The sequence below is a fragment of the Alosa sapidissima genome, chromosome 11 (assembly GCF_018492685.1).
Source record: "Alosa sapidissima isolate fAloSap1 chromosome 11, fAloSap1.pri, whole genome shotgun sequence".
NCBI lineage: Eukaryota > Metazoa > Chordata > Actinopteri > Clupeiformes > Clupeidae > Alosa > Alosa sapidissima.
The window spans coordinates 35,092,747-35,111,812 of record NC_055967.1 but is presented as its reverse complement, the minus strand read 5'-3'; the positions used below and the strand labels follow the sequence as shown (position 1 = coordinate 35,111,812).

At 45.6% G+C, this 19,066-nt stretch overlaps 1 protein-coding gene across 1 annotated transcript in view; it reads right to left on the bottom strand.

The window, feature by feature from the left end:
• The window catches only part of si:ch211-1e14.1 (UPF0606 protein KIAA1549), a 61,333-nt gene that overhangs the window by 40,864 nt on the left and 1,403 nt on the right, over positions 1-19,066 (bottom strand).

Sequence of the window (19,066 nt, the reverse complement as noted above, 5' to 3'; positions counted from 1 at the left end):
GGTGGGGGTAGGAGGAGGAGGGGGGGGGGGGGTAGAGGGAAAAAAAGGATACAAAAGGAAGGAATACATAGAAAAGGAAGAGAACAGGCCCTTTGGTATTAATGTGCAGAGTGGGAGTGCAGCGGAGGCCACTACATGGTCTGCTTTAGTCAGCTCTCCTTTGCGTGACTGCCTCCCTCTCACGTTTCTACTCCCTCTTCTCCTCCATTCACTCCCGTCTCTCCCTATCCTTTCCCCTCCCCTCTCTGGCTCTCCCTCCTCCCCTCCTCCATGTCGCTCCCTCTCTCCCTATCCTTCCCCTCACTCTCTTTCTCTCCCTCCCTCCTCTCCTCCTATTCGCTCCCTCTCTCTCTCTCTCTCTCTCTCGAGCTGGCACCACCCCCCCGCTCTCTGTACACTCAAACAGTCAGAGGGCTTTTAGCTGCTGCTGATCAACTGCATGGGGAGGGGGGTCCAGGCCCAGGGGGTTTAGACTTAGTTCTCTATAAGGTCTGTGCTCTGCTAATGTGTTACACGGGTATAAAAAGTGTGTGTGTGTGTGTGTTATGTGTGTGTTTATGTGTGTGTCGAAGGGTTTAAAAAGTATTGTTTCATTCATTTACTCTGTGCCACTTTTTTTTAGGTCCAACAGGCTTAAGCCCAAGACTTTTCAGTCACTTAACAACAAATGTTTAAAGCAGTGATACATAAAAAAGAATTCCCAAATACAGCCAAGTTAAACTGCGATCTGAACACTGCTTACCATGAGTGGTGAGCTCAGTAAGCTGGCGGTGTGTTTTAGTCACTTCAGTCTTCAGGTGGTGGTGAAAAAAGCTTCCAACGCAACACTTATAAAACCTCCATCTGCTGGTTTTCCAATTGCAGACAGAGAAGTGGTGCGTGTGCATATGTGTGTGTGTGTGTGTATATGTGTGTGGGTGTGTGTGTGTGTGTGTGTCCCACCGCTTTCCAAGATCCTAAATGTCTGGCCAACAGTCTGAAAAGCCTGAGAGTCTGGAAAGCGAACTAACTCAGAGGCTCCAGGCATTCTTTTGCAATCCCCTATTAAAAGCATAGACTGCGATAGCAGCAAGATGTCTGTAGGGAGAGACAGAAATGATGGGCAGAGTGAACATGAAAAAAGAGAGAGGGACAGAGAAAGGAAGGAGAGAGACAGGGTGGGAGTGTGTCGTGTGTGTGTGTGTGAGGAGAGGACACGTCTGGGAGGGGTTTCCTGTGTGACTGAGTAGACGGTCCCAGCAGAACAGCTCTTAATCTTAGGGCTGGGAGCAGTGTGTCAGAGAGTGTATGAGGGTAAGTGTGGTGTGGGGGTGGTATGCATGTGTGTTTGCATGAGCTAGTGTGCATGCGTGTGCTGGGGACATCTTTATGTGTGTGTGAGGAGGAAGCTGTCACACTCCTTATGTTCACATACACTTTAGGTCCCCGACTGGTGAGCAGGATCTAAATAGGAATTCAAACCTATGGATGTATTATGGCTTTAATGTATTGTAGCCTGGAATTCCTTCATCCACATATTGTAATCACAAGTGTCCCAAATGCACATATGTTGATTTGTTTCTTCATTCATTCTTTTTTGTATGGAGAAAGAGCAGTGTGAATGTGTTCATGTATCTCTCTCTCTCTCTCTCTCTGTGGTGTGTGTGTGTGTGATAGAGAGTGAGTGTATAATCTGACTCAGTCTGAGCACACAGTGAGAGGACTGTCTAAGAGCTTTGCTTTGCTAATACTGAGGTCTGATGACAGGGACTTTCCTTTGGGTCACTCCAGTGTGTGTGTGTGTGTGTGGTGTGTGTGTGTGTGGAAGAGAGCGACGGAGATAGAGAGGGTGACACAAATGGAAGTTCCTATAAACGACAAAAGCAGGGCACACACTTACACACACACACACACAACACACAACACACACCACACAGAAGTACTAATGTAAAGACAAACACTGGAGCTGTCTGACTCACCTAAAGGAAATCACAGACCTTCTGCCCCCTCCCTGATGCCTGGCCAACTGTAGAAGGTTGTGTGTGTGTGTGTGTGTGTGTATGAGTGTGTGTGTGTATGAGTGTGTCTGTGTGTGTGTGTGTGTGTGTGTGTGTGTGTGTGCGTGTGTGTGTGTGTCAAAGGCAAAGTCTGCTTTATTGTCAATTTCTTCACATGCCAAGACATACAAAGAGATCGAAATTACGTTTCCCACTATCCCACGGTGGAGACAAGACATATTTTACCAATTAAGTCCACAGACAAACATAACATTCAAGTAAACAATTCAAGTAAATAAGAGGCACATACAATGAAGAAATAAGAGCAGCAAATTGGTTGAAATTGTGCAATTGTGCATAGACAGTCATTTTAATAGTGCAAAGTCAGGCCAATAAATGGCTGAGGTAGTTCTGTTTGACTAAGTAAGCAAGTGGCATAGTGGTGCAAGTTATGTAAGAGCAGCAGAAGTGTGTTGTGTTTTCAGGACAAACAGGACAACAACAGGACAACAACAACAAGTTGCAAAGTGTGCAAGTGTACAAGTGGAGTAGTGCAAGTGGAGTAGTGCAAGGCAGCCAATGTGGGTCCAAAGTCCAGGATGTTATGTAGCATAGTAGTGTGTGTGAGTGTGTGTGTGTGTGTGTGTGTGTGTGTGTGTGTGTGTGTGTGTGTGTGTGTGCGTGTATATGTGTGTGTGTGTGTGTGTGTGTTTGTGTGTGTGTGTGTATGCGTGCCCAAGAGCGTGTGTTAATTTGCACTGGACACACTCTGTTGATCTGTCCTGAGGTCATGTCTGCCATCGATCAAATATTGATAAACTCAACTGCAACAGTGTCTCCTTCGCTCTGGGAAATCGGTTTTAAAGTTGAAGATGGATAGAGGAGAAAGACTGAGAGAGAGAAAGAATAAAAAAGAGAGAGGGATGGAGAGATGGCTGCTCGGTGGCTAAGCCAAGTTGTGTTGTTTTCTGGAGATCACTCAGGTTCCCCTGCTTCTTCTTCTTTCTCTGATTCTAACCTCTCCTCCCCCTTGATCCTCTTATTCTACCTCTCCTCTCCTTCCCTCGGATCCTCTCCCTTTTCTTCACTGACGTTCTGTGAAAGACAGAAGGGAGGGGGCTGTAATCTGAGCGCTACCTCAGGCCAGCAGTGAGCTGGGCCACCTCCTATCTCGGCTAGCTCTTCTCCGTCTCTCTCTCCCTCTCTCTCTCTTAACTCTCTCTGCCCCACTCTCTATCCCTCTCTCTCTCTCTTACTCTCTCTTGCCCCATCTCTCCTGATCCCTCTCTCTCTCTATTTCTCTCTCTGCCCCCATCTCTCTATCCCTCTCTCTCTCTCTACTCTCTCGGCCCCAACTCCTTCTATCCTCTCTCTCTCTCTTCTCTCTCTGCCCCATCTCTCTCTCTCTCTTTCTGACTCTCTCTGCCCCATCTCTCTCTCTCTCTCTCTCTCTCTCTCTCTGCCCCATCTCTCTCTCTCTCTCTCTCTCTCTCTCTCTCTGCCCCATCTCTCTCTCTCTCTACTCTCTCTGCCCGCATCTCTCCCTCTCTCTCTCTTTCTCTCTCTGCCCCATTGACTCTCTCTCTCTGCCCTATCTCTCTCCCTCTCTCTCTCTCTCTCTCTCTCTTACTCTCTCTGCCCCATCTCTCTCTCCTCTCTCTCTCTCTCTCTGCCCCATCTCTCTCTCTCTCTCCCTCTCTCTGTCGTCTGTCTAAAATTGTTGTCCTCTTCCCAACTGTTGGAGGGAGTAGGCCTATTCCACAGACTGGGGTTCACCATTTTTTGTGTATGCTTTTATGAACTTTTCGATTGGTCAAGCCAAAACTGACCATATGGAAGGGTAACATACTGGAGAAGGGGTAAATTGATAATCTAGTGGACATGTTTAAAGATTTAGTGGAATACAGTATGACTGGGTCAGAGTTGAGCATGTTTTCTTTAAAAGTTTTGGGACAATATCACCCTTTTTCTCACGGGAATGGTGCATAAACAAAGGTCTGTATATATTTTATATATTAAAAACGTATTTGTGTCAGTTCTAAGCTGGGTATCCTCCTGCACTCCCTACATACACACACACGCACACACACACACACACACTCACATACCAGGTCGGAGAACATGACATAGCCACCTCCACCCAGATCAATGAATCTGAGAAAGCACTGCCTGACAACTAATGCTCTAATGAGTTCCCTGAAACGAGACTGGGCACAAATAGCACCATCTGGTCTCTGAAATATATAAATTATCATCCAAGAGTTAACTGAAGCATGTGGGGATCCGTGTCTGTGTGTGTATCTGTGCGATAGTGCAGGCATATGGCTCTTATGTGAGTGTGTCTGCGTGTGTGTGTGTGTGTGCTTTTTTTGGCCATGCATCTGTGTGTTTGTGTGTGTGTGAGTGTGTCTTTTTTGGCCATGCACCACTGTACTCTGCCTCCTGCCAAGATCCTGCCAGCCTCACCTTACGCTGAGTTCACCCAACCGCCCTTGCTGCTGCACAGTTCACGGACGTGGCTTGTTGTTTCAGAGTTCACGCTTCACTCAATGCCCACAATCCCCACAGTTTACCTCCTCTCTCTCTCTCTCTCTCTTTCTCTCTCTCTCAACTACCCATGGCACCACATTTGTGACAGATAGAAAGATGGGAAGAAAGCAACAGCAGACCACCCCCCCCCCCCCCCCCCACTCCAGGATGAATGGGTTTGCTGAGATTGCAGATGTGTTGATTGAGTCAGGCGCTAGCCGTGGCGCTAGCACGCAGAGTTGCTGTTGGCGCAATACTCCACAGCACAGCGCGTGGGCCTCCGTCTGAACCAAAGCTATTGGAAAGGAAGCCTGGCACAGTGACACTGCACTGCAGAGTCATTGAGAAACTCTATAAAGCGCACAGAAACACATAAATAGTCACACACACCCACACTCAACCAGAAACACACACAAGTCAAACACAAACAGGGACACACAGACTCACACAAGACCTTCACAAACACAGCAACACAAACACACACAAACACAGATATGTGCCACAGGAAATTCAACCTTTCAGTGCGACTCCCTGATAAAGACCTGGAGCCATGAATCTCAATACGGAGTCACAAGTCTGTCACACTCCACACGAGCCGTGCCACTCAGTCCCGGGCCCCCTGGACCCACCATCAATGGGCTCCTTTCAGTCACAAGTTAAAAATATCACCGGCGAGATAAGCCAGCCATTACAGCCCCTCTAGCAGAGACAGGGGGGGAAACACAGGAAGGACGGTCTCGATGGCTCCGTCGCCACCGCTGCTGCCTTCACAGCCCTGAAGGCCTTGGCCTGGCTGGAATCTGATAAAAACAAGAGATTCGTTCAAGCCAAAGATCACAAACACGAAAGATGGCGGATGATCCTAGAAAAACAAACACAGTGGCAGAGGGGTAGGGGTGCATTTGACATGATTTCAGAGGACAGGCACCTGCTGCTTGTAACTAGATGTACCGCATAGCGGTACAAAATATGACCGGCACTCAGTCCTGTACATCCATTCCGCGAAAATAAATCATATAAATGAATTTGTCTCCATCTTCTACTCCATCCCCCACTCTTGAAACTTTTGTGTATGCTTGTTTGGAATGTGTGTTTGCGGGCCGCACACAAAGTAGCCTACTGGCGCCACAAAGGTGAATAGATTTGTAGCACTTGCCAAAAAATTTGTTATTGCATTGTTATAAAACCTTTAAAATATCTAAACAATCACAAGTAGGGCAGTTCATCACAGTCCATCCATTGCAACTGGACTGATGAAAGGTACACCTGTAGGCTACATTGTATTTGGGAAAAGCAGAAGGTAGCAGCATAATGTATTTATTTATTATTAAACAAAACAATCCCTGTCAGTTCCATGCAGTTTTCAACAGCTATCAAGAAGAGAGGTCATGTCATGGATTTTTGTGAATGTTTCTTCTTCTACATATGCATAAGTTTAGTCATCTAGTTCATATGATATTCAGCTTTATTGTCAATGCACAAATTAAATACCAGTAGTCTACATGTCCAAAAGGGCCTTTATGAAATGCGTTGCTAGACTGTTCATACACATTTTAACGGGCCAAGTGGAAGAGCTACTGTCCGTTATTGTTTGTGCAAATAATATGCTGATTCATGTTCCCTTGCATTTTGCAACTATGAGGTCCATGGTTAGTCTGGCTTTCGCCAGACCAAGCTCAATCTTTTAAGAAATCGAAAAGGAATCGCCGGCAGATCAGGCTGAGTTCACCCAGCCTAGTCCATTGTAAGAAATATTGTTTAATTTTGCAATTGAGATATCCACGCACTTGCCCCCCCCAACCCCCCCACCCTGCGACGTGTTCGCCCCCGGTTTCAGAGCTATTCTAAATGCAAAAATGCATATAGGGAGTTATGACAAAACCGTGACTGTTAACAAACTATAAGCTATATAAGGCAGGCCCTATGCTAGGCCTATTACACAACATAAATTGTCACTAGGCTATGCTGGCGACCCAAATAAAATCTCCTTTGGGAACCAATGGCTTACAGTATCAAGCGAAAAGTTAATAGTTTTGCATATCAGTAGTAATACATGTCACGCAGCTGTGTGAATCACGGAAAGCGACACTTCTAAATGGAACCCAACCCACTGTACAGTAGCTCAAGGTCTATGGCTAAAGCAGCCATAATGAAAGCGTTATCATTGTTTGGATACTTCACACACACGTGTTTTTTAATCGCATAGACTACTACTACCAAGCTGGAATCAAAGCACATCGACTCCCCTCTCACACCCTAAACACGCACTTCGAACAAACAAAAAACGTCTCAGTCTCACGGTATAGCCATAGACCTCTCCAGAATAAGTCCCGCCTCCTAACTTCCGTATCCATCCAACCTTCGGTCGTCAAATGTCTATGGGAAATAACATCGTACCTGTCAAACTCTGTAGGTGACAAAGTAGGAAAAGCTGCTGGGCAGATTGGCCTACACACTTCTGCCATCTAGTTTCCACTGGATTTTTTGATTTAAAATCAAAAAATCCAGTTTTTATCCAAAAACCTATCCCAAGTGGTCCGCGGGCAGACGTGGTAAAATACAATATAGATGAGTTGTTTGCCATATTGAACCAACTTGTATGTAAATCTAAACAGTTCTGCAACACTGTCTATGTAAGATATGCCAGTTTAAATCATAATAATCTTCTGACACAATAAGCAAGGTGGTGGTTCAGTGAGTAGGCCTATTGTGTACTGTTGAAGTAGGTCTAATCTTTAGCTAAGTGGTCCGTGAGTTTCTTTTTATTAGTTAAGTGGTCCTTGGTCTGAAAAAGTTTGAGAAACACTGTTCTACATCAATAATCAAATTGGCCTCTATCACTCAACCAATGCTAACGGTAACATTATTTTACCTACTCTAGGCTATTGATATAATTTAAGATTAACGTAGCCTACCTGCAGTAAAAACCAAGCATGTCCGATAAACATTTGCAGATTTATTTCGGCTTCAAGAAGAAATGGGAATCATCCTACCAGAAATCACCCTACCCTTATTAGACGTTCTCTGCGGTAAACACTCTTGTCCTTGTAGGAAGCGTAGTGCCTTTCCACTTTAGGTTAACTTCCAACAAAATTACGTCTCACTGCAACGATGAGCCATCTGGTGGACAAACGACTATGTGACGCCAATACTGGAGATGCAGCCAAATTATTATGATGAATATTTGGTTTTCCTTTAATCCTACTGAATTTGTAATTATGTATCGGCCGTTGTAATTGCCGATACTGATGGTATGTGCGTACCTGTGTGTGTGTGTGCGTGTGTATATGTGTGCACCACCATCTACAGGCCAATGAGTGTACAGTCACTAAATGTACACATAACTAAATTTTTTTAGGCCCCCCCATGGATGAAATTCTACGAAACTTGGCATACCCCCAGAGAATGTCAGGTTAATCATACACATAAAATTTGGTGCAGTTCTGAACATCTTAACTGAAGAGAGGGGCGATTAAAGCAGAATGATATTGCATTTTCATTTTTTGCAAATCACAAATGAGTGATTATGGGCTAGGTTGATGTGGGCCCTTGAGACCAACATACCATAAAAATGTCTTCATCCTCGGTGCCACGGTTTAGGTAGTTATTTGGGAAAAACTGCATTTTTTGGGTTTCGGGGGGCCCAGCGCGTAACCAAACAAAATTTTTCCGTAAAAGTCTAGTGGGGCTACATACCCACCAAATTTCATGTGCCCCGGTGGTTCGGTGTCCCGGGTATCGTTGACCAAAAATTCAGGAAGTAGATGACGGAAAAAAAAAAAAAAAAAAACTTTGACAATCCCTATATGATCGCTTCGCTAGCTTTGCTAGCGGCGGTCATAATAAAATGTGCTATCCTCTTAAAATATTCATTTAAGCAACCTCAACTACAACGTAGCTTACAGGTACTACAGGCTATGTGTGCATTTAAGATTTGTGTGTGTGGTGTCTGTAAGGTCACGCTGTGTCCTCTTCTTCAGCATTTAAAGCCACACTACTAAATCATGGCGCAACACACTCACACAAACCTGCACACACACACATACTGTACCCACATGGCTCCTCATGGAAGTCAGCCTAGCAGACAACATGACCGCTCTGCTGAGATACAACAGAGAGGATGAGTATGAGAGACTGAGAGAGAGAGAGAGAGAGAGAGACAGAGAGAGAGAGACAGAGAGAGAAACCCCAGGAGAAAAAGAAAACAACACAAGTGTATTAAGAAGAAAGAGGAGCAGCTCGGAGTGATAATTAGTAAATCACTCTTTTCTCCATATTCCTCATTCTGAGCTTTCATCTCTTTGTCCTCTGAGACAGATCAAACAAGATGGCCAGCGCTCCAATGACAGCAGCAAACACCAGAGGGGGGGGGGGGGGGGGGTGCAGAAATGAACCTTTTTAAGAGGTGAACTATACATCATTAGGCTTCTAAAGCAGGCCTGTTTCTGTAATGAGCTCTATATGGTCAGACAATGACTGGATGAATAAATGAACAAATGAAGGAGGAAAGAAAAGCAAACAAGTTAGTGAGTAGTGAGCAAGGGACCATTCTCTTCAATGACAAACACAAACTCATCTTCCTAATAGATAATTATGGTGTTCAAAATGACCACATAAACCTCTAAGCACAAAGCTATGGTTTCCCCTGAAGTCACACTGCAGTTTGTGGGTCAACAGCCTGGCTGGGACAGCAGAGGTGTAGTGGCTCGTCCAGCCCAGAGACGCGGCATCAATAACGTCTTAGCCTGATGAGAGATGACTGCAACGTGTAGCTGACCATCAGTTGATGCTCCTGATGAGAGATGACTGCAACGCGTAGCTGACCATCAGTTGATGCTCCTGATGAGAGATGACTGCAACGCGTAGCTGACCATCAGTTGATGCTCCTGATGAGAGATGACTGCAACGTGTAGCTGACCATCAGTTGATGCTCCTGGCTCTGGGGTTTTTGAGTGGCAGGCGGTCAATTTGGAAAAGAGGACTGGCCTCTCTCTCTCTCTCTCACACACACACACACACACACACACACACACACACACAGGCACATCACAGGCTCTGTGAAACAGTACTGGAGTACAAATTCGCCCTGGGAAAAAAGACGCGGAGCTCCAAATGGCTCCCAGATGGGCCTGAGACATCTGTAGGCTACTCTGAGGTGCTTCGTTTTCCTCGTCACAGCTCACAGCTGCACCTACCTCACGTAGACTACCACTAGTTCGTCCTGAAATAATGGATTGCAGGCTAATAGTTGTGCATGCTAATACCTATCTCGCATCCACCGCCTGATCGATGAATTCAACAAGTCTTCGATTAACTGAGGAAAATAATGCACACAGTCACACTCCTATATATTTTTAAGTTCTTTCTCCCATACAAAAAGCACACCCAACATTTTGGTGACTTTTTCCCCCTTTCTTTTTGACTTTAATCACACAGTGCATGCCAAACCACACTCCATAAACCCCACCCCACGCCCATAAAAATGCATTTCTCATATGAAGGTGGCCAGACCCTAGCAGGACTGGCCACACAGCAGGACTGGACAGCCCTGCGAAAGCCCAACTCCCCCACCCCCACCTCTCCACCCCCACCTCCACTCGTCTTCTACAATCTCTCTCTCTCTTTTCTTCCCTCCATCGCTCTCTCTCCTTCCATCTCTTAATGGTTGAGATCCAATCCCACATCCCTCCTTCTTCCATGCATAATGAATGCCCTCATTGTCGCCCCAAACAGATCAGGTTTCACACAGAAATGGGCAACCCTGGTTATTAGCCAGAAGTTGGAGGCTCGACAGGGATCGACTGGGAGAGGGAGGGAGAGAGAGAGAGACAGAGAGAGAGAGAGAGAGAGAGAGACTGAATCTCTCTTTCACAGCATAAAGATGGAGAACAAAAACACTGATAACTCTCTGGTCAGTTTCAGAGGGCTAGGTCCTGCCCCCTGGGGTTATTCTGAATGTGCCCTAGATTGCACTATCCACTTAGCCTAAATATCATCTTTATCTGAGGTTTGCAAATTATGGGGGCCAAAAGAGAGAATCCAAGTTTGTCTTGGACGTCTTCAAAACTAATGTTCCCATCAGTTAATAGCCTCCTTCAGTTTTGTTTTCAGATGTCCAATGCACTGGTCACTGGTGGGGCCTTTCTAGATCAACCTCAAGATGTTCCAGAATTTTCATAAAGCTTTCCAAAAGCCTCACAGAAACTTTCATTTTTTTAACAAATCATGTTAAGGACTGTCCAGACCCCTTACATTTAGCCTTGTGCAGCTGAGCTTTTGTTCAAGCCAGCATCAAGAAAGAGTAAATGCACTCTCACTGCTGTCCTGTCAGACTGTAGAGGGGCAATCTCTAGAGAATCCATCTCAGACAGCTCATGACTAGTTAATCCAGAGTAGTACGTCTGTTTAATTTCACATCAGTGTGTGTGTGTGTGTGTGTGGGGGGGGGTCTGGGTACTTATATCACTGTGACAGTTCACTCAGCGAACATCTGTCATCTCGATCACTGACTTACTTCAGCCCTTTTGCCTGCTCCTGTTTCTAGGAGGACAGTCTTGTGCGCACCATCACGCCTGTGTGATGTGTGAGTGTACCGGCTACTCTTTCTGTTTTGGTGATGACTCTCTCTCTCTCCCTCTCTCTCGCTCTGTCTCTCTATGTGGACGTATGACACAATGAGACAGAGCAAGAGAGAGCTAGTGTACATATGTGTGTGTGTGTGTGTGTGTGTGTGTGTGTGTGTGCATAATCTAGTGAAAAGAGGACTGTTTTGAACAGCCAGGAACCATGGGAGAAGACTACATTCATAGCCAAACCTCCTCTAATGCTAACATACATCAAAGTCGCATCAAGAGTCACAGCCATACAAACACAATCTCTCTTTCTCTCTGTCTCACACACACACACACACATAGGTGACACACATCAGAACACACACACACACACACACACACACACACACACACACACAGAAATAGGTTACACACAGAGACATGTACACACACATACTTTAACAAACACACTGAAACACATTGTCACATAGATAGATTTCTGTCTCTTCACTTGGTCTGATTAAAAGAGCAGTGCTCTCATATCGACTGGATTCCAGGTGGAGGAAAATGCGCTTTGATGAAAGTGAACACCTCCCCACTCACTTCTCTCCTCTCCCCCATCCCATGAACACTCCTCTCCTCTCCTCCTTTCCTCATACTAACGACCTCATTAACATTGGCAAAAGAAACCATCTTTGGGCCTGAGAATCGTCTGCACACGCCAAAAGTTACAAAGAGAAACTACAGCGCGATTCTTCACGGAGCAGAGGGTTCTAGCAGGCACAGAAATGAGAAGGAATGGTGCTACCCAGAAACGTTTCTTGCAGAAAGCTAGATAGTAACTAAGACAAGGGACTGGGAACGGCTTTGAAAAAACCCCAGCACCAGAATTAATTCCTTTAATCTGTCCATTCATGGAGAGCAGTATTAGGACAGCTTTTATCCAGAGAATGCATGAGCAAATACGCAGCCCATAATAACCACAGCTGGGCTTTTGAATGCAAAACTGTCACATACGCAAAACTGAAAATCTGCAGACTTTTTTTTCCTTACAAAGAGTGTGTGTCTGCTCACATGAATGGCCTAGCCGGACAAAAGCTATTATTAAAGCTATTATAAAACTATTATTTTTGTTTCTGTTTTTTTTTTTGCTATCTGTGAAGGAATATTCTTCTACCCGTGAATGAGTGCAATCAGAATGGAGCGTTTGTCAATTGTGTTGAGGATTAGAAAAAATAAGCACGGGGGTAATCTGACTGATATCACCACAAACGTCCCAGATAGCCATGGAGTGTGGCCCAGGTCTGGCCCACCTCTGGTCCTGATGAGGGCTGTGGGTGGGTCTCAGAGCCATCGACAGGACGGGAAATAAAACAGACAAACCCTGGTCTTGACCCTTGACCCCTTTTCACTTTAAGCTCTGACCAATTTAGTCATGGAATGTAACACTCCACAAATCAATAAGAATGTGTTTTCTTACGTCGAACCCAGAACCCTGGCTAACATGATAATAAGCACCGCAGAGATGACACCCGCGTCATCATCCCAAACGTTCCTGTGAGAGACAGAGCCTGGCGCACGACTGCCCGCCATCAGGGCCGTGGAGTCCCACTCCCTGAGTCCAGGGCTTAAAGCAATAGAAATGTCTGTGCCTGAAGTTATCAGACATTTATGAAGACGTCTGTAGTCTCATTGCCTATTTTCAAATCTTAAGTATACCAGCTCACGCCTGAATTCAGGCATGGTGCCTGAACACTTTAAGCCCTGTGAGTCGGTGACTAGCTGGGAGTGTGTGGCAGTGTGTTCTGTGTGGCAGTGGAGATCCCACGCGCCATCTCTTTTCTCAGTGCACATTCAATCATCACACACACGTTCAAATCACACACACCCTTCACCAGAGAAAATGGAACGACAACCTGACAGGGCAGGAAATACCACTTTAACCCTTGACCCTTGAGAGACAGGCAAACAGACAGACAGACAGACAGAGAGAGAGAGAGAGAGAGAGAGAGTGCAAATCTAGGAATGAGAAAGTAGAGAGAGAATTATGGAGAAATCAAAGAACGTCCAATAGAGAGAGACAGGGAAATAAAAGAGAGTGTGAAAAATAGTATGTCAAATGCAGGAAGGAAGGAAGGAAGATATAAAAGCCGAGTCAGGGATGGCAAGAGAGTCAGAACGGAGAGGCAGCGTTAGCTTAGCGCTGCACAGGCAGCCAGCCGACGCTCAGACGAGGCTCTCTCCTGAGATCTCCCGAGGATAAAGACAAGCACCGATCCACAAACCAGGCCAAAGAGCAACACCATACTGTATACCATACAACTACCGATCCAGAAACCAGGCCAAAGAGCAGCACCATACTGTATACCATACAACTACCGATCCAGAAACCAGGCCAAAGAGCAGCACCATACTGTATACCATACAACTACCGATCCAGAAACCAGGCCAAAGAGCAACACCATACTGTATACCATACAACTATCGATCCAGAAACCAGGCCAAAGAGCAGCACCATACTGTATACCATACAACTACCGATCCAGAAACCAGGCCAAAGAGCAGCACCATACTGTATACCATACAACTATCGATCCAGAAACCAGGCCAAAGAGCAGCACCATACTGTATACCATACAACTATCGATCCAGAAACCAGGCCAAAGAGCAGCACCATACTGTACACCATACAACTATCGATCCAGAAACCAGGCCAAAGAGCAGCACCATACTGTACACCATACAACTATCGATACACAAACCAGGCCAAAGAGCAGCACCACCGGCTAACAGCGGTGCATGTAAACACTCACAAGGAAGACTAAGCAGAAAACACTATATACAGACACATACTCAAACACACACACACACACACACACACACACACCACACACACATACTCAAACACACACACACACACACACACACACACACCACACACACATACTCAAACACACACACACACACTCAAACACACACACACACACACCACACACACACACCACACGCTCAAACACACACACACACACACACCACATACTCAAACACACAAACACACACACCACACACACACACACTCAAACACACACACACACACACACACACTCAAACACACACACACACACACACACTCAAACACACACACACACACAGTACAGAAGCGCTGGTTTCCCCTGGGGCAGAGAAGGAAAACATTTGTCATGACAGACTGTGTGTTTGTGTGTGTGTGTGTGTGTGTTTGTGTGTGTGTGTGTGTGTGTGTGTGGTGTGTGTGTGAGTGTGTGTGTGTGTGTGTGGCATGCACACATGTTCATGTACACGTGTGTGTGTGTGTGACTATGCTGTATGTGTGTACTACTCAGCTTGAGAGAGCCGCCAGTTGCAGCATGCAAACGGGACCTTTGGCAGCGGCGTTGCGTCTGTTGCAGCATGCAAACGGGACCTTTGGCAGCGGCGTTGCGTCTGTTGCAGCATGCAAACGGGACCTTTGGCAGCGGCGTTGCGTCTGTTGCAGCATGCAAACGGGACCTTTGGGCAGCGGCGTTGCGTCTGTTGCAGCATGCAAACCGGACCTTTGGGCAGCGGCGTTGCGACTACTGCAGGCTTATCCATAATCACACCATCCAGACTTCTCTCACTTCAGATTTGCCCCTCTGAGCCAGGGCCTTAATCAGGGCCTTAATCCCCCATGTTCCACTCGCCTCACCCCCCACACTCTCATTAGGCCTGTTTCACTGGAGTTTTAAGGCTTTATTCTCTGCCCCCATGCATGAAGTGAATGTGTGTGTGTGTGTGTGTGTGTGTCAAGTCAAGTCAAGTCAGTTTTATTTGTATAGCGCATTTAACATCCACAGAGTGCAACCCAAAGCGCTCCACATATAAGACATTGTCATTGACACAGACTAACAAAGACAATAGATGCCGGACGGAGCGGCGTAGTCGCCAGCGTACCCGTGACACCAAGACATATATAAACACAATAAATAAAATAAATAAAAATTAAAAATAAAATTAGTCCAATTTCCAACTGGCTGAAAATGTCCAAGGGCAAAGATGACCCGCGTGAAAACTGCGCACAGCTGTGTCTTCACGATGCAACACTAACAAAGTTCTTTATAACTGACCAACCTGGAGAATTCACTGGCAGTCTGGAGAGCACTGGAAGGACTAGACAGCCCGAATTTGTGATGGGCGACCCTGCTGATTATCAGCTCGGTGGTCCTAGACAGTGACCATTTGTTGTTTGTTGTTAATGGTTGACACTGTCATCAGAGTTTCTTAGCACTCAATCCAGACTCCAGGCACCGGTAGATGCTAGCATGGCAGCTCGCATGTCAGCCGCAGCTCGGTGGTCGTGGCAGCTGCAGATCTCTTGCAGATTGACGTTAGGCACCCTTGCTGAGCAATCCCTCCGTCCAGACATTGGATGTGCAGCGTCACGGATGGATGAGGGACTTCAGAGATATAAGGCAGTGTGTGTGTGTGTGGTGTGTGTGTGTGTGTGTGTGTGTGTGTGGGTGTGTGTGTGTGCATTGAGTTTGGGGAACTCAGTGGCATCCTAGTGTCTCAGCCACCACCACACAGAAATGTTGAACACGTCATTTCTTGTCAGATTGAATCTGGTTTTCGATAGCTGTGGAAATGACATAATAAAAACCTCTGTTTCCCCTCCTCATTAAATACTGCACTAATCAGTACAGTGGCACCAAAGGGTACAGTGGCTTGGCTTGTAAATGAGGATACAGCTTCCCATTACACAAGACAGACTGCAGGATCTACAGCTTTGCCGATCTCAAATGCATCTGAGGTCTTTTAAACTTACTGTAGCTTGTGAGCATAACATGGGATGCTGTGCTGGTGTAACAGCCCTCAGCCAAGAATGTACTGTACAGCTGTACAACTCCCTGTGATACACACCATTGTGTATTATGCTGTCCATCTGATGTCCTTCTGAACATCTGAGGGGGTCTTAATTCAAAGTTCAAATGATAAATGAAATTAAATGAAATCAAATTAAACAGTCTGTGCTACACCTACGACTTATGAAACTGCAGCAAACAACATAGGCTAACTCATGATCATTATTACTCATTAACAATAAATAGCCTACAGCCCAAAAGCCTTACCAAAGGTCAAGCTGCCTTAACTGTAGCTAATGGACCAGTAAGCATGGTCAAGGCTGTAGGAGGCCAGAGAGCCGAGTCGAGGCTCAAGTGTAGCCTAGTTGGTGAGCGGCCTGAGAGAGCTCAGCTAGGGTCTGTCACAGGACATTTGTCTTCACACAGATCCTGTTTAAAATATGCATGAGCAACGCAAAAAGGGCATCTTACCACAGGGGATAAGATGAAGGTCAAGAGCAGCCTAAACATAAACAAGAGAGTTCTAGAGTTCTAGAGAACTCTATTCCCACCAAAGTCTCTACTTTGAGAGTTGGGGTTTGGGTCAAGATTCTCTCTTCCAACAAGGGAACAAAATTAGGCATCTGAAGACAGGATGAATTTTGCACAATCATAGTAATAGCATTTTTGTACCTCTTATCAAATAGAGTCTAGACTGTGGTGTGTGCAAGAGCCAGCCTTGCGACCGAAACAGCATCTGCTACAGCGTGCTGACTGACGGTGATGTAAGATGGTGTAAACGACCTGGCGGGCGTCTCGTCCCGCGCATCTCTCTTTAATGTGTCTACTGAGACACAGAGAGAGAGTCAGCAGAGAGGTCTGTCCAGGAGTCTCATTGTCTCGTGACAAAGCGCGCTGTAGAGAGCACATGTCTGGTCGTCTGACCGGTCTCTGTGAGTTTGGCTGATGTGTGTAGAACAGATGGATGGGTGATTTGAGACAGCGATGAGGAGACTGGGGTCTGGGCTGGCCTGGGCTGACTTCAGGATGTTGTGTGATGAAGGTGACGGATGACCACACATACTGTACACACACAAAACATACACTCAAACTAACTTATCAATAGCCTACACATATTAATTATCCAGACAAATAATGCACAATGAGCACACACACACACAGACACACACATTCACAATGTATTTCCTCACAAAGGATTTCTTCAAAGTTTCCATCAGATTTCTGATTTCTGTCTGATCAATTCATCAACCTTGCTGTTTTCTTGTTTTCTTGAATTTTATTAATGGGCTCGAGGTCTTTGCATGTGAAGCTGTTTGATGTAGTGAAGTCTTGCTACTCCTCTGGGTATTAGGCTAAATGGCAGTGGATAAGGGGTCCTCGGACTGCGATGGGATGGAGTGCTATGGATTTCCTGTCCTCTCTTAACGGGACCTCCTGCGGTGCCCTCTTCAAACCCCCACCAACGGAGTCAAATGCTAATCAGTGGCCTTAGCACAGGCTATATCACATAACCTTTCAACGGACTGCAGAGAAAGTGAATTGAACATAAGCCCAAGTGTCTAGGCTGATATAATCATAAATTGTGGCATAAAACAACAAACAAAAAAAATACCGTTGAGGTATTCACCTTGCCAGTAGCTGACTAGCCTATTTCAATTACCATAATTTTAGATTAAGATTAGCTGATTGACAGCAATGTGGCCTTTTTTGCTACTGTAAACTGTTGAGACTGAGACAGCAGTAGCTTTCACATTTAATCACAGAATCAAGACATCCAGACACACTTTGACTCTTGAGCCTACAGCCTACAAAACAAACTAGGTCCTCATAGATTTAAATTCAAAACACATCCTTATTTAACTAACCAAACCATGAAGAGATATCTAATGATATCTTAGAAATCTAAAATGATAGGCTAGTGTATTATTGAAGCACCAGAAAGTTGACTGTTTAAGAGAGTCTGGAAGCTGTCTGTTACCACAGCAGAACTGGAAAGAGGAAAAGAAAAGTGTTCATGAACTTAATTAAAATCAGAAAATATGCTGAGGTTGTGCTAGCTGTGGATGCCTGGCTTTCTGCCTACAAACTCTTAAGTACACCCACTCCGCATCAACTAAAAAGGCCTACAATAAGCTTACGATAAAACAAGTTTGTGGAAGACAGCCTTTTGCTATAGTCAGTGATCACACTAACGGCAAATAACCAATTGAGATAGCACACTGGCTAGTAAGAGTTATGAGTTCTTAACAAGACGTTCCAGCTTATTGGGAGATATTGATGTCTGTTTCTTTCAGTTGCTTGTGGGCAATGCACACCATAGAGTCAGGTTTATGTGGTAGGCTACAGCTGCTACAATAGTTTGAAGTAGTTGTTTGACTTTGAGAAAAGCCTGCTATTATTGCCCCCCCCCCCCCCCCCCCCCCCACCACCACCACCACCAAAATAATAATGTGAATAAAACCCACACCCATTCAGTTTGAGAGGACGAACACCAAGTTTGGCAGGCCTAGCCAAGAGAGCTTGCAGCCCATAAACTTGGGTTAGTGTGTTCTTGCCTGACCACACACAAAGCTATGGTAGGCCAGATTGCACAGGGTCAGACTGTCAGCATCAGACATTACTTTCCCATCTACGTTCACAAGGCAGAGAGGCCTATTTAAATTCTGGTACCACACATGCAAGCAGCAGTAGCCGCCAGTCCCTTTTCGCCTTTTACTCCAACACCATGACAAACAAACAAAGGGTGACTAGGTTACGTCTTCTTCCAGTAAGTCCCTGGCACAAGAACCTGGTGTGTTTGTTTGACCAGGAAACTGAGTCATTCTCCAACCCTCCCCCTTTACCGTGTCCTCTTACCTCAACCTCATTGGCCTCTAAATCGACTACCCCTAACGGACGCTCCTCACAACAAACCACCTGTCAAACTACACAACGAAGCTCCAAGAGGGACATCAACCTCTCAATAATGGTCCACACAAAGGCCTACTGTACTGCTATTGTTGTCTATCTGTACAACATGCAGGGACATTGCAGTAGACAGGGAATTAAGATAAAAATAGTGGTGGTACACCATTGAAACAAACAACCCATGAAACACTTTTATTTGCACTAAATTCATCAACCTGTCATGCCAACCCAAATGTATTGGAGT